Source organism: Schistocerca gregaria, chromosome 2 (genome assembly GCF_023897955.1).
Source record: "Schistocerca gregaria isolate iqSchGreg1 chromosome 2, iqSchGreg1.2, whole genome shotgun sequence".
NCBI lineage: Eukaryota > Metazoa > Arthropoda > Insecta > Orthoptera > Acrididae > Schistocerca > Schistocerca gregaria.
The window spans coordinates 85344617-85359272 of NC_064921.1; the positions used below are offsets into that span (position 1 = coordinate 85344617).

The window sequence follows — 14656 nt, forward strand, 5'->3', positions numbered from 1 at the left end:
GGAGGAGTACCTCGTACCACAACTAGCAACTTCTCTCCCTGTTCAACTCCCAAACAGAACGAGGGAAAAATGACTGCCTATATGCCTCTGTACGAGCCCTAATCTCTCTTATCTTATCTTTGTGGTCTTTCCGCGAAATATAAGTAGGCGGCAGTAACATTGTACTGCAGTCAGCCTTAAATGCTGGTTCTCTTAATTTCCTCAGTAGCGATTCACGAAAAGAACGCCTCCTTTCCTCCAGAGACTCCCACCAGAGTTTCTGAAACATTTCCATAACACTAGCCTGATGATCAAACCTCCCACTAACAAATCTAGCAGCGCGCCTCTGAATTGCTTCTATGTCCTCCCTCAATAGGACCTAATAGGGATCCCAAACGCTCGAGCAGTACTCAAGAACAGGTCGTATTAGTGTTTTATAAGCAGTCTCCTTTACAGATGAACCACATCGTTCCAAAATTCTACCAATAAACCGAAGACGACTATCCGCCTTCCCCACAACTGTAATTACATGCTTGTCCCACTTAATATCGCTCTGCAATTTTACGCCCAAATACTTAATCGACGTGACTGTGTCAAGCGCTTCACTACTACTGGAGTATTCAAACGTTACGGGATTCTTTTTCTTATTCGTCTGAATTAATTTGCTGGCTGGGGTGGCCGAGCGGTTCTAGGCGCTACAGTCTAGAAACCGCGCGACCCCTACTGTCGCAGGTTCGAATCCTGCCTCGGGCATTGATGTTTGTGATGTCCTTAGGTTAGTTAGGTTTAAGTAGTTCTAAGTTCTGGGGGACTGATGACCTCGGAAGTTAAGTCCCATAGTGCTCAGAGCCATTTTTTGCATTAATTTACATTTATCTGTATTTAGAGTTGAAACGTCCCCTTGGAAAAATTATACAAGACTGTGCTTAAACTGACACACAATATTTTTTTAGCGCAACGCAAGCTGACTTTCAGTAATCCCTACAAAAGAATGGCTCTGACCGGTGCGCGTGACAGTGCGTCAGCAACAGTGTTCTCCTTGCCGGGAATGTAGACTATTGTGAAGTGGAATTCTTGCAGAAACAATGCCCAACGTTTTCACCTATCATGATTTAATTTTGAAGACATAAGAAATTGTAATGCACGATGATCACTGCATACTTTTACGTGCTTACCAGAAAGAAAGAAACGGAATTTGTTAAATCCCAAACGATAGCTAAAGCTTCTAATTCAATAACGGAATAATTTTTTTCAGATTTTGTTAGCACTCGGCTAGAAAAAGCAATGGTTTTCTGAACAGTAGTGTCATTTTCTGTGGCTTCTTGAAATAAATGGGCACCAAGACCGACTTTAGAAGAATCCGTGCTAAGGCAGAAATTTTGTGATAGATCTGGATGAGCTAGTATTGGCGTGTTAAGTAGCGATTCTTTCAAAGAATTGAATTCCAACTGTGCTTGTTCTTCCGAGTTCCAAATAGTATTTTTTCCAGTGAGAGAACAAAGTTTTGGTGTAACTAGAATTTGCATATTCAGAAAACGACGGTAAAAATTTACGAGACCTAGAAAACAGGGGACTTGTTTTTTTTTTTTGTGGATGGAACTGGAATGGCTCTGATTGCTTCTAACTTTTCAGGAGCCGGCTGAATGCCTTCAGAAGAAATAATATGTCCCAAAAACTTCACCTTTGTCCTACCGAATTCAGACTTTTCCAAGTTAACTGTAATTCCAGATTCTGCAAAAATATGTAACACGCTGTTGAGGATGCGATTATGTTGTTCCCATGAGGCTTCTGCTATCAGAATATCGTCCACATATAAGGTTATGTGACGTTTTAAGACCTCAGGTAATATGGAATTTAGCCCGCGAATGAATACTGCCGAAGAAATGTTCAAACCAAAAGGTAGTTTCCGACACTGATAACAAACGCCGAAACAAAGGAAAGCTGTGCATTTTCTACATTCTGGATGACGTTCGATCTGATAAAAGCTGGATCTGAGATCAATAGAAGACAACACTTTTACACCATTAAAATTTTGAAGAAGTTGTTCCAACGTTTGCGGCCTACCTGTTTCAGGAATAATAGTAGTATTGATTTGTCTCGAATCTAAGACAAGCCTGATCGATCCATTTTTCTTGTCAACAACATGTAATGGATTGTTGTATGAGCTTACTGCAGGCTCAATAATGCCCTCGTCAAGCATAGATTGTATTTCTGTTCTAACTCGGTCCCTATAATGTGCTGGAGTTATGTATGGTCTAACACAAAATTTAGTATGCTCACGAACACGAAATTGGTATTGCAGGCCCTTGATTGTTCCTGTTTTGTGAGTAAAAACTGTGGAATGTGCTTGTAAAATCTCAAGAAGGTCCTGCCTATCAGTGTCATTACAATTCTCAATTGTTTGAATTTTATTCTGAATTAACTCATTAGTATCAAATACGCCGTCGATATCATCCCTGTCAGTACTTGCAGAGTGATTGTTAGTGTCTAGTTCAGTAGAAAATTCCGAACTGTTGTCTAACAGAAGGTAAAGCCGATTAATTTCCTCGTCATGGTTTGAGAGCCAATCTTCAAATTTCAAAGGTATTGACTTGCCTTCTTTCTCTAAACTTATTTCAGCATCGTGAAAGTTTAAAATTGCTTTGTATTCATTCAAAAAGTCTACTCGCAGTATAATTTCCGTCGACAATAATGGAACAATAAGAAAGTTCATAGAGAAGCTGTGGCTTTGACAAAAGAATTCTAAGTTGGTTTGTTGGCATACATCTACTCTTTTTTTCAACGATTGCAACTTGTAATTTAATCTTACGTAACGGAAGTGTGGGGCAATCGTTAGATTTGTTGCATTTGCTATAAGCTGTTTCACTAATTACTGAAATGGGACTGCGAGAGTCAAGTACTGCCGTAAATTTTACGTCATTTACAGTAATGTGAATCACAGGATATGCAATGTTGTTTTGTTTTACGTCGTGTTCCTGGACTAAGATGTCCCTAATGTCTTCCATTTTTAGGTAATTACTAGCTACAGCAGCTGCATCGTCAGTTTCATACGTACGTTTTGTGGCTTCCAGCGGTATGAGTCATTGCCTATTGTCTCTTTGTTGGCGCGCGTCGTTATTGGGATTTGGAGACCTAACTTCTACAAATTCACCTTGTCGAGAGGGCCCTGCTCTGTTTGAATCCAGCCAGTTCTGATGCAATTCAGGTCTGTCGTTACGATCATATCGTCTGTCGTCATGTCGGTAGATTCCATAGTTTCTTTCTTGTCGGTCACGTGGTGGAGAATTTCTCCCTGAATCGTAACTGCGCGCTGGACCGTTGCGTCTGAAGTTATTCTGTCTCCCTTGATAATAATTATTTTAGTTTCCATATTGTCTGTTTCTCTGATTGTCTCTGTGATAGTCACTACCGCGGAGAGGCGACCTTTCCCTGTAATCATTACTACTCTGCCAACGGTTCTCATAAGAGTGGTGTCTGTTTTGGTCACGATTTACGTTGTAAGAATAGCCTTGTCGTGTATTATTTCTCATCGCGGAATTGTGACAGATCTGACCTGTAATTGTTGTGCTCCTGTTTTCGCGTTCCGCGATTGTCAGTGTCAATTTCCAGTTCTTGTAACAGTCCCTGAAAAGCTTCAATGTCGTCTTTGCAACGTCCTGCCAAAATAATATGTCGTAAATGTTCTGGTAATTTGATTAAGCAAATGTGGGTGAGTTCTGAGGGGCTATATGGGTTTGACAGGTACTGATTCTTGTGCAACATGTCTTCAAAATATTTCACAAGACTGGAAAATTCAGATTGTTCGAAATGTTTCATCATTATGATGCTATGTTTTACTCGGTCTTGTGTAGCTTGAGACCGATACGCTGAGAGGAATGCATGATAAAATTCTCCTTCAGTGTGACAATCGTGAATGACCGATCGCATTCATACAGCTGGTTCAAAATCATCGTGTCGGCGAGTCGCATATCGGTCATTGTTACGTCGTGTCGGCGGTTCCATCTCAAAATTCGGTTCACCTTGCCAATTTCTTTCAAAATTTCCGAAATGCCCTGTGTTATTATTTTGTGGCTTTCCGTATTTCTAAGTCCCTCATCCCGTGTTGGAGCGCAAGTGTCCTCAGAAATATGTAATTTTTGTATTACCTGCGTCAACTGATCTTGTACTTCCCGGATTTCTCTTTTGTACTGTGTATTGATTTGATTTTGATTTTGTTTGAATTTTCTAATTTGTTCATACTCTTCTGTGTCAGTGAAGGCTACGTGTCTTGTGTCATTCAGATCATCATCTACCTTTGTAGATAAGTTAGTGAACTGATCCGAAAGTTCGGCTACTTTCTCCGATAGTGAACACATTTCCTCAGTGTGTTTTTCTGAACCAAGTTTCAGTGTCCATTTGTGTTGAAATCGAATCTATTGTGCCCTTTAAGTTTTCGTGAGTTTTTGCAAGTTGCGTAACCGAATCAGTGGATGCATCTGAGTCCATTTTAGCTTGCAAGGTGTCGTGATTTTCACGAACAATAGTTTGCAGATCTTTTATGGATGCTTCGTGATTCTGTAATGCATTTTCATGCCGCGAAAAAATAGGTTGAAAATGCTCACAAATTTGTGTTTTTACATCTTTACAGACTTTTTGGCATTTCGATTCAATGTTATGTAACTCAGTAGTTAAATCTTCCCTTGTTTGTTCAAGTGTAGTGTCTAACTTCCTAAAATTTTGTTCCACTGTGTCTAACTGTTGCAGTGTTTGTCTCTGGTGTTGTTCCATTGTGTCTAACTTTTGAAGATTCTGTTCCATTGTGTCTAACTGTTGCTGTGGTTGTCTCTGATTTTATTTCATTTGTTGCATTAATTGCAATAGTAATGTATTAGTGTCTGGAATCTGTTCATCTATGCTTTTCGGCAATGCATTTGCATCGGCAACATTCACATTTTGACAAGCAGAAAATGTGCCTTGACTTATTTGAGAAAACGGAGAGGACGCAAAACCTGAATGTACAGTATTTGCAAGATTGTGTCCTGTCATTTCGTGTTCCTGAGGCGAGCTGTTGCCGACCGATCGATCGATAATGCTTCTCTGTTCACTAATTGTTTCACTGCCTACACCATTATTTGCAGCCCGCTCCATTTCCCTATGCACAGTTACCAAATTACTACTTTGAACATTAGTTAATTCATTACATGGTGGCGCTAACACACTGCTTTCGTCTTCACTGTCATTTCTCAGTTTACTTTGGAGCCTAGTATTCCGTTTTTCACACGCCATTATTGTTACAATATTTCACACGACAACACAGAAAAACACAATTTGAAGAGCAAAAATAAGAGAAGACATTAAAATAGCACTGACAATAATATCTAGTTAATTGCAAGCGCAGCTGCGAAATACTTGGTGCTAATCAACATGCATGCCACATCTGTTTTACTGTACAAAATGAAAGACTACAACTACAAAGGAGATTATCTCTACAATTACACGCTAGCAACAAATAAAATGTACACTAATTACACAAACTACAAGAAAAAATCAGAAGACACCAGTGAGGTATCCTCCGCTAAGGCTCGACATATGAAACGTCCCCTTGGAAAAATTATACAAGACTGTGCTTAAACTGACACAATAGTTTTTAGCGCAACGCAATCTGACTTTCACTAATACTTCCAAAAGAATGGTCCTTACTAACATTAACCTATACATTTCACAAATCACTTACCTCACAAAAATCTTCGTTACTCGAACTACTGCAATACAGCGAGCGCCACTACTGCTAGCTAAATAAAAGATTCAAACTACTGAAGGCACTAACTACTGATAGGAATAGTTAGCGAATGAAAGATTTTGATACAGAACAAACACTGTATTTGCCTCAGTAATGTTCAAAAGTCATAATGTATAAAGCAGTTCATGACATCCAGTCTTACAAATTTCAAAACTCCGCCATCTCTCTCCCCACATCCACCACTGCTGGCGGCTCACCTCCAACTGCGGAACGCTACGCGCCGCTGACAGCCAACAGCTCAAAACTTTTTTTTTGTCATCAGTCTACTGACTGGTTTGATGCGGCCCGCCACGAATTCCTTTACTGTACTAACCTCTTCATCTCAGAGTAGCACTTGCAACCTACATCCTCCATTATTTGCTTGATGTATTCCAATCTCTGTCTTCCTCTACAGTTTTTGCCCTCTACAGCTCCCTCTAATACCATGGAAGTCATTCCTTCATGTCTTAGCAGATGTCCTATCAGCCTCTCCCTTCTCCTTATCAGTGTTTTCCACATATTCCTTTCCTCTCCAATTCTGCGTAGAACCTCCTCATTCCTTACCTTATCAGTCCACCTAATTTTCAACGTTCGTCTATAGCACCACATCTCAAATGCTTCGATTCTCTTCTTTTCCGGTTTTCCCACAGTCCATGTTTCACTACCATACAATGCTGTACTCCAAACGTACATCCACAGAAATTTCTTCCTCAAATTAAGGTCGGTATTTGATATTAGTAGACTTCTCTTGGCCAGAAATGCCTATTTTGCTATAGCGAGTCTGCTTTTGATGTCCTCCTTGCTCTGTCCATCAATGTTTATTTTACTGCCTAGGTAGCAGAATTCCTTAACTTCATGGACTTCGTGACCATCAATCCTGATAAGTTTCTCGCTGATCTCATTTCTACTACTGCTCATTACCTCCGTCTTTCTCAGATTTACTCTCAAACCATAATGTGCACTCATTAGACTGTGCATTCCGTTCAGCAGATCATTTAATTCTTCTTCACTTTCACTTAGGATAGCAATGTCATCAGCGAATCGTATCATTGATATCCTTTCACCTTCTATTTTAATTCCACTCCTGAACCTTTCTTTTATTTCCATCATTGCTTCCTCGATGTACAGATTGAAGAGTAGAGGCGAAAGGCTATAGCCTTGTCTTACTCCCTTCTTAATACGAGCACTTCGTTCTTGATCGTCCACTCTTATTATTCCCTCTTGGTTGTTGTACATATTGTATATGACCCGTCTCTCCCTATAGCTTACCCCTACTTTTTTCAGAATCTCGAACAGCTTGCACCATTTTATATTGTCGGACGCTTTTTCCTGGTCGACAAATCCTATGAACGTGTCTTTATTTTTCTTTAGCCTTGCTTCCATTATTAGCCGTAACGTCAGAATTGCCCCTCTCGTGCCTTTACTTTTCCTAAAGCCGAACTGATCGTCACCTAGCGCATTCTCAATTTTCTTTTCCATTCTTCTGTATATTATTCTTGCAAGCAGCTTCGATGCATGAGCTGTTAAGCTGATTGTGCGATAATTCTCGCACTTGTCAGCTCTTGCCGTCTTCGGAATTGTGAGGATGATGCTTTTCCGAAAGTCAGATGGTATGTCGCCAGACTCACATATTCTACACACCAACGGAATAGTCGTTTTGTTGCCACTTCCCCTAATGGTTTTAGAAATTCTGATGGAATGTTATCTATCCCTTCTGCCTTATTTGACCGTAAGTCCTCCAAAGCTCTTTTAAATTCCGATTCTAATACTGGATCCCCTGTCTACTCTAAATCGACTCCTGTTTCTTCTTCTATCACATCAGACAGATCTTCACCCTCATAGAGGCTTTCAATGTATTCTTTCAACCTATCTGCTCTCTCCTCTGCATTTAATAGTGGGATTCCTGTTGCACTGTTAATGTTACCACCGCTTCTTTTAATGTCACCAAAGTTTGTTTTGACTTTCCTGTATGCTGAGTCTGTCCTTCCGACAATCATATCTTTTTCGATGTCTTCACATTTTTCCTGCAGCCATTTCGTCTTAGCCTCGCTGCATTTCCTATTTATTTCATTCCTCAGCGACTTGTATTTCTGTATTCCTGATATTCCCAGAACATCAACTAAAGTATTTCTTCTGTTACCCATGGTTTCATCGCAGCTACCTTCTTTTTACCTATGTTTTCCTTCCCAACTTCTGTGATGGCCCTTTTTAGAGATGTCCATTCCCCTTCAACTGTGCTGCCTACTGCGCTATTCCTTATTGCTGTATCTATAGCATTAGAGAACTTCAAACGTATCTCATCATTCCTTAGAACTTCCGTATCCCACTTCTTTGCGTATTGATTCATCCTGACTAATTTCTTGAACTTCAGCCTACTCTTCGTCACTACTATATTGTGATCTGAGTCTATATCTGCTCCTGGGTACGCCTTACAATTCAGTATCTGATTTCGGAATCTCTGTCTGACCATGATGTAATCTAATTGAAATCTTCCCGTATCTCCCGGCCTTTTCCAAGTATACCTCCTCCTCTTGCGATTCTTCAACAGGGTATTCGCTATTACTAGCTGAAACTTGTTACAGAACTCAATTAGTTTTTCTCCTCTTTCATTCCTTGTCCCAAGCCCATATTCTCCTGCAACCTTTTCTTCTACTCCTTCCCCTACAACTGCATTCCAGTCGCCCATGACTATTAGATTTTCGTCCCCCTTTACATACTGCATTATATGTCCTGCATGAATTGTTTCAAAAGTTGCGATAGAGAACTGAATATTTGTGCAGGTCTGTAAGTCCCGTCTAGACAGAAAATGAGAACAGGACACAAGAGCGACATTTGCACATTACTGTCATACGTACAGATAGATACACCAGTATTGAGACACATGAATACAGGAGTGACATTAATTTATAGGCTCAGCGTTCCATATCCCCCTGAGTAGCACGTGGGAATATGGTCAGTTAATTGTGCTTCGTCTTCCCGTAGACTTTCAAATACCAAGAGCATTAGATTAGCAGCGTGTGGAGCTATATCGTGATATTGGTGCTCTTGACGAATTAGTGCAGTATTTTATAGGTTGCTGTATCACTGGATTCTAACAAGGTTTGGAGGCTGCTCAGCAACTGATGACCATAGCCCGAAGATTACTTGCAAGTACGTTTATGTGACACTTGCTCCGAGGACAGTGTACAAATGTATGGTTTGGATCCTCTTCCTCTTTGCAAACAGATAGATGGGTGGCGTTTAAACTGCGCCGATAGATGTGTTTGTTGAACTACCAATGGTTAAGTTTCAGCCGTGTTATAGCTGTCATGAAGCTTCTCGACGTATGGTACTTCTTATCAATAAGTTTCAGTTAGATGAGAAATATAAGAATAGAGAAACTGACACCATTATTTAGATAGGCAAGGGAAATGGCTACAAGAGAAGATGGCTGAAAAAGTGTTTAGGAAAATAGAAAACAAAAAATCCTTTTTTTCGTGTTAATACGAAATATATATCTCTGCCATTTATGTCACGTTGTCTCAAAACTTTGCAAATGCATTCAGTAGAGATTACATACAGGGAGGTTTTTGGACAAATAGAAAGTTTGGCAAACTTCTGCGCCATAGTTTAGAGCCCCCCCTCCCCTTAAATAAATTTCGTAATGCGGGAAAGTATAAGAATAAATGCGGGTCATACAGCTGCTACTATATCGGGCAGATGGGTGGAAATACTAGAAAACGATTTAGGGGTATGATTACACAAGCAACAACAGTTCCATGGAAGCACATCTACCAGACCCTGAAGATAAGCTAATAGACATGTAAAGTTCACTTAATGTATAGGAACTCCATAATATGAGCAATAATTTATATTACGAGAGAAGTTAGAAATTTACAATAATAACCATTCAAATCGCAATTGTTTGATTAATGAATAAACGGCAAATAGCGGGAAATGGTTTTTTGGAATATTTGATGTATTCGAGAATGGCAGAAGTAAAGCTGTGAGGACGGGGCCTGAGTCGTGCATCGGTAGCTCAGGTGGTAGAGCACTTGCCGCGAAAGGCAAAGGTCCCGAGTTCGAGATTCGTTTCAGCACATGGTTTTAATCAGCCAGGAAGTTTCATTTGATGTATTGTTTCTCGATCGAAACGAATAAGACAATTACCTTCCTGAGCTACTTCTGGAATATATGATTTAATTCAACGTCTTTTGAAGGCCCGTTGTTGTTTCACTAGAAAAGTTTTCATGAAATAATAAACTAATTACTGCGAACCGACGTGAGCAGAGCAATGTACTCCACTTCGTAAAGTAAGCAATAGATGACATTTTATGTATCAACTTGATACATATGTGCAGGTCTTACCTTGAAATATATATTTGTAAATTACAGAAACGAGTTATCGCCTGATATATAAGCCTTTTTATAAAGGATTTCCATAAATTTTGCTTTTACGATTATTTGTGAGAAATGCAGACAATTTTATTTTGTAATATTATACAGTAAATTGCATGTAAAAATTGTGTATGAACCGGATTGTGGGCCATTTCGTAATTTCAGGTTCCTGTATACGTACATGCGAAATTCTTTACTTGACCAGTGGCTTCCATGTAAGCGAAGTCGTAGACCCCGGCGCACATATCGGTGCTCGAACGCCCTCTAAAAGTGCAGACAATCTGGCCTGACAATACGGTTCTAGCATTATGACCGTCGGTTTCCACGTTGACATAAAGTTTTTAACTGATGAATCTTAAGCTTCAATTGATGATAAACGACTGGTACGTTAAAGTTATGTTGTAATATTGTTGCATTACTTTGTTGTGTAAGCGGTGCTGCTATTCATGACCATAAAAGTGGGATAAAAGCTGTGAGGTATCTGAGGAAGTTAACCTTGCATTACTGCGCAACTGTTTCACCAGGTATCCAGTCTAGCTTACCAAATACCCAACCAGACTAACATTAATTAAAATCTTTTACTAATCATACGAACCGGTATTCCTGGAAATGGAAAAAAGAACACATTGACACCGGTGTGTCAGACCCACCATACTTGCTCCAGACACTGCGAGAGCGCTGTACAAGCAATGATCACACGCACGGCACAGCGGACACGCCAGGAACCGCGGTGTTCGCCGTTGAATGGCGCTAGCTGCGCAGCATTTGTGCACCGCCGCCGTCAGTGTCAGCCAGTTTGCCGTGCCATACGGAGCTCCATCGCAGTCTTTAACACTGGTAGCATGCCGCGACAGCGTGGACGTGAACCGTATGTGCACTTGACGGACTTTGAGCGAAGGCGTATAGTGGACATGCGGGAGGCCGGGTGGACGTACCGCCGAATTGCTCAACACGTGGGGCGTGAGGTCTCCACAGTAGCCGGCCGCGGTGGTCTCGCGGTTCTAGGCGCGGAGTCCGGAGCCGTGCGACTGCTACGGTCGCAGGTTCGAATCCTGCCTCGGGCATGGATGTGTGTGATGTCCTTAGGTTAGTTAGGTTTAAGTAGTTCTAAGTTCTAGGGGACTAATGACCACAGCGGTTGAGTCCCATAGTGCTCAGAGCCATTTGAACCATTTTCTCCACAGTACATCGATGTTGTCGCCAGTGGTCGGCGGAAGGTGCACGTGCCCATCGACCTGGGACCGGACCGCAGAGACGCACGGATGCACGCCAAGACCGTATGATCCTACGCAGTGCCGTAGGGGACCGCACCGCCACTTCTCAGCAAATTAGGGACACTGTTGCTCCTGGGGTATCGGCGAGGACCATTCGCAACCGTCTCCATGAAGCTGGGCTACGGTCCCGCACACCGTTAAGCCGTATTCCGCTCACGCCCCAACATCGTGCAGACCTCCTCCAGTGGTGTCGCGACATGCGTGAATGGAGGGACGAATGGAGACGTGTCGTCTTCAGCGATGAGAGTCGCTTCTGCCTTGGTGCCAATTATGGTCGTATGCGTGTTTGGCGCCGTGCAGGTGAGCGCCACAATCAGGACTGCATACGACCGAGGCACACAGGGCCAACACCCGGCATCATGGTGTTGGGACCGATCTCCTACACTGGCCGTACACCTCTGGTGATCGTCGAGGGGACACTGAATAGTGCACGGTACATCCAAACCGTCATCGAATCCATCGTTCTACCATTCCTAGACCGGCAAGGGAACTTGCTGTTCCAACAGGACAATGCACGTCCGCATGTATCCCGTGCCACCCAACGTGCTCTAGAAGGTGTAAGTCAACTACCCTGGCCAGCAAGATCTCCGGATCTGTCCCCCATTGAGCATGTTTGGGACTGGATGAAGCGTCGTCTCACGCGGTCTGCACGTCCAGCACGAACGCTGGTCCAACTGAGGCGCCAAGTGGAAATGGCATGGCAAGCCGTTCCACAGGACTACATGCAGCATCTCTACGATCGTCTCCATGGGAGAATAGCAGCCTGCATTGCTGCGAAAGTTGGACATACACTGTACTAGTGCCGACATTGTGCATGCTCTGTTGCCTGTGTCTATGTGTCTGTGGTTCTGTCAGTGTGATCATGTGATCTGGAAATTTTTTTTAAAATTGATCATTGAAATTTCAGCATATTAAACTTTTAAACTTGAGTCATAACTAAGCTGGTGCCTTATTTAGGATTGTGAAAATGTGAGTTTGTATTCTTACGGAACACATCAAATACGGAGCCAAGGCCGGCCGGTGTGGGCTAGGCGCATCAGTCTGGAACCACGTGACCACTATGGTCAGAGGTTCGAATCCTGCCTCGGGCATGGATGTGTGTGATGTCCTTAAGTTAGTTAGGTTTAAGTAGTTCTAAGTTCTAGGGGACTGATGACCACAGATGTTATGTCCCATAGTGCTCAGAGCCATTTGAACAATTTTTGAACGGAGCCAAGATTGGGAGACTGCATACGACACTGCATTCATAAATTAACACACGAAGAACGTTGAAACGTATGCGAGAGGAAATTAACCACAACCAACCGATTCAATTTTCACCCAAAGAAGTTACGTTCGTAGCGCAATCCTGTCCGTCATGTAATTACCACACACTGGTATACTAAATTCATACTAACTCTCTGTGAAATCTTCCCGAAAAGAATAGCTGAGGGCTAATTTGATGATTACACCGCATGCTTCACGTGGTCCACTTGGTTTACTCAAATAGTGTAACTCAACAATAATTTTGATAATTAAAACAAATTAGATCGAAAAGCAATTTACAAAAGAAAAACCTCGAACTGGTTACTATCGTCATACTATTAACCTGATGGATCAAACAGTTGTATAAGCACGTGGTACTGGTCTCACAAAGTACACCCCACGTCGGTTGAACATAATGAAAAGTTGCTATATTGAAAAATATTGTTAAGGCGAGACGTTATAATCTCACGCACATTCGCATTTACGATTGATGATCTTAGTTAGAGTTACTGATCAACACGTGGTTCCACTTTACTCACAAAGTAGTGACGTAGCAACTACTGGAAAATATTCTGAAGTTCACACTCGAAATACACTGCGTTGCAATTTAAGATAACATTAGATATTTTAGAGCTAAACCTGAAATAAAGCTGATTAAATTTTCAGTTAGGCTGAACTTAAGAAATCCATTGTCCTGCGAACTTAGCAGACACGCGCTTAGCCGGAGATCTTACCACTTCAGACGCTCGCCGCGGCCAGACTGACCTGTGCTCCTACCAAGGGTGCTTCTGTATACAAATCGGAAGTGACCAGAGAGGCAGCTTCCTATACCAACATGACAAGGTACGGATAGAAACCTCTTTGCTTTTAGAAAGCGTAGCTACCTGTTCCGACGTTGGTCCTACTGCTCTCTAGCAGACAGGCTTGTCTGCTACCATCCAGCAAGCAACTAGAAATATATTTGCTCATTCATTCTTTCACACAGAAGGGAAGAGGGATGACAGTATCTTATCATATACAGTATATAAAAGAAAGCGGATGTAGGTTCCGTATGAGAATGTGTGATATGAATTACATATATGAATTACATATAAACTGTGCTTTAAAGTGTAGTAGTGTGACAGATCGTTCTTGTTTACGTGTAAAAGTAACACGTTTCACTGCTCAGTCTCCTCCCAGATAGTCAGAAACACCACAGTAAATTTGGAAGAGGAATTTATGCCGTAAATGACAACAGATTTAAAAAATTAACATGAAAGGAATCCAAAAGAGACATTTCAATGTTATACATGTATGTATGTATTAAACCGGGACATAGAAACGACGGAGAGGCTTCGTCCCGCCTTAGCCCTCAGTGGTTCGACACCCCACAACATACCCCCCTCCAGCCACCCCACCTCCGCTCCACACGGAACCCAGAGTTATTGTGCGGTTCGGCCTCCAGTGGACCCTCTTCCGGGAACTTCTTGTACCAGAAGAGTGTAACCCCAAATGTTTGCGTGGTAGAATAATTATGGTGTACGCGTACCTGGAAATGGTGTTTGCGCAGCAATCGCCGACACAGGGTAACTGTGGCGGATTAACGGGAAGCAGCCCGCATTCGACGAGGCAGATGGAAACCGCCTTTAATTGTTTTTTTTCTGTACCAGGCCTAGATAAGTTAATGCTATTCATAGAGAAATAGTAGTAGTGGATGACGTTTGGGAGACGTCTCATTGCGATTCGTGTGGCCGTCTGTTGTCCAGTTTAGCTTGGCGTCCAAGACAGACGGCGGACTGGGTACTTATATGGTGAGCTACTTCCGAGATTCGGAAATTGACATTTTACGACATGTACGCCTCCGTTTTACGGTCTCACGCCTACGGCTCATGTCAGGCCGTCCGCAGTTGTCTCGTATCTTACACTACGCCGTCAGTCAGTGTTCATTTATTGATTCATTATTCTTTTATTCAGTCAGTCGCTCTTTACCAAGTGTGGTTCTAGTTAACAGAAATAATCTTTTCATGCCTCATCCGCAAGGGAT

At 42.0% G+C, this 14656-nt stretch overlaps 1 protein-coding gene across 3 annotated transcripts in view; it reads left to right on the plus strand.

Annotated features, from left to right (window-relative positions):
• Positions 1–14656, plus strand: part of LOC126336364 (dehydrogenase/reductase SDR family member 11-like) — a 477124-nt gene that overhangs the window by 141891 nt on the left and 320577 nt on the right. The window lies entirely within an intron of this gene.